A 2,002-nucleotide genomic window follows, 5' to 3' on the forward strand; every position below is an offset into this window, starting at 1 on the left:
AGAAATTCAGAGGACAAGGTAAGAATTGATTGATACCTAGTGAGGCCAGATTATGTGTGTGTTAAGGTTAAGTAAAGAGTGATTGCATAAAGGACATCATCTATGGTAAGGTTATGGAAATGAGGTAGTGTATCACGATTTGGGCACGCCCAGGAATAATTAACGCGGGGATGGATTGAATTCTGCACTAACATCCACCGTTCAATGCCATGATGAGGACATCTTCTCAAAAGTTCCTTGAACCGTTCCCAAGCTTCATACAATTATTCTCCATCATTCTGGCAAAAATTATTGATTTCTCCCCTCAATTTAGCAGCTTTGGAAGGAGGGAAGAATTTTGACAAAAACTTCTGAGCCAAATCTTGCCAGGTAAATATAGAGTTCGGTTGCAAAGAGTTCAGCCAACTTTTATCTCTATCCCTCAGAGAAAATGGGAAAAGCCTAAGTTTAATAGCGTCATCACTCACCCCATTGTATCTAAAAGTTCCACACAGCTCCAGAAAATTAGACAAATGGGTGTGAGGATCTTCAAAAGGCAACCCATTAAATTGAACAGAGGATTGCACCATTTGTAGAATAGCTGGCTTGATCTCAAAGTTGTTAGCCTCTACAGCTGGTGGACGTATACTATTTGGTACTCCCGTCAGAGTGGGAAGTACATAGTCTCTCAGGCTCCTCTCAGCATTGTTCTGAGCCTGACCCCCTTGTGCAATCCCAAGAATTAAAACATTCCTGTCATCCCCATCATTCTGTGCCATCTTCACAGACTTCTGGGCTTCCCTCTTGTTCTTTCTGTTTTGCTTGCAAGACTTTTCAATCTCAGGATTCAAAGGATCAAGATTGTCTTCTCCTCTTCTGCTACGCATATAATACAATTCACCTGAGATAGACAAATTAAGCAACTAAACAGATTAGAAACAAGATAAATTAAAATCAAATTAGAATAAAAATTAATCAGACTGATATTGATAATTATTTTCAGTCCCCGGCAACGGCGCCAAAATTTTTTTACGAAATTTTAGCTATGCAAGTGCACACAGTCGTAATTTGTAATAATATGGTAAAAACAAAGTATCGTCCTCAAGGACTGATTTATCAATTACCAATCAATCAATTTTTTTAATTCTATTTGATTAAACAATTTCAGAGATTTCAAACAAAAAAGAATACTAACGAAGCACAATGAAAATTTTAACGAAATAACAGAGAGAATGAAATTAGGACAATTATGATCCTCTATTTTCCACCCTTTTTACTTCCTAATGCAAGAATTATATCCCCTTCTCTCTATTCAATAACAAGTTGCAAAAACAATTCATAATCTGGTTAAGATTTACAAATTCAATCTAAATGACAACTTCCTATATTTCTATGGCAAAGTTGAATCATGAAGAAGGCATTAAACACGTAACTCAGAAAAATAAGCAAACAACTTAGATACTTTCGTTCTAAATTGAGTTTGCATCCAAACAATCAAAGCATATCAAATTTCACTTTTCAGACTTCAATTTGATTCGTGAAATAACAATTAGAGGTGATCAATAAATAATTGCACAAGTAACACAGATTGTAAGGAATTGAAAGAGGTGAAGAAGAACATGAATTCTGCATTAATCCATAAAAAGGGTTTCCAAAGATTCACATAATAGCCCTAAAGGAGAAATTAGCTCATAATATTCATTCTAGCAGTCATAGAATTCAATTACAAACATGAAAATATTAAAGATAGATGATGAAAACTCAAGAATGGATCCTCCAATGGTGTCCTCCACTCTCCGTCGTCGTCTCCCTCTGTTCAGAACTCCAAAAGTTGCCTCCATCCCTCTCCTTAATCGTCATTTAACCTAATTAGTGTTTCGTTAAGCTTGAAATGACTAAAAAGTCCTTAATTAAAAAATATGCGTTTTTCTCATTTCTAGACACATCATGCGGTTGCAGGATGTCATTCCTGCGGTCGCAGGATGTCATTCCTGCGGTTGCAGGAATGCTCTAGAAATGTAAA

At 36.2% G+C, this 2,002-nt stretch overlaps 1 non-coding gene across 1 annotated transcript; it reads left to right on the forward strand.

Annotated features, from left to right (window-relative positions):
- Positions 1-204: 204 nt before the first annotated feature.
- On the forward strand, positions 205-311 carry LOC133780890 (small nucleolar RNA R71). Its single transcript, XR_009869698.1, has one exon. It is a non-coding gene; the product is annotated as a small nucleolar RNA R71 (small nucleolar RNA).
- Positions 312-2,002: the final 1,691 nt, after the last annotated feature.

The sequence above is a fragment of the Humulus lupulus genome, chromosome 5, assembly GCF_963169125.1.
Source record: "Humulus lupulus chromosome 5, drHumLupu1.1, whole genome shotgun sequence".
Taxonomy (NCBI): domain Eukaryota; kingdom Viridiplantae; phylum Streptophyta; class Magnoliopsida; order Rosales; family Cannabaceae; genus Humulus; species Humulus lupulus.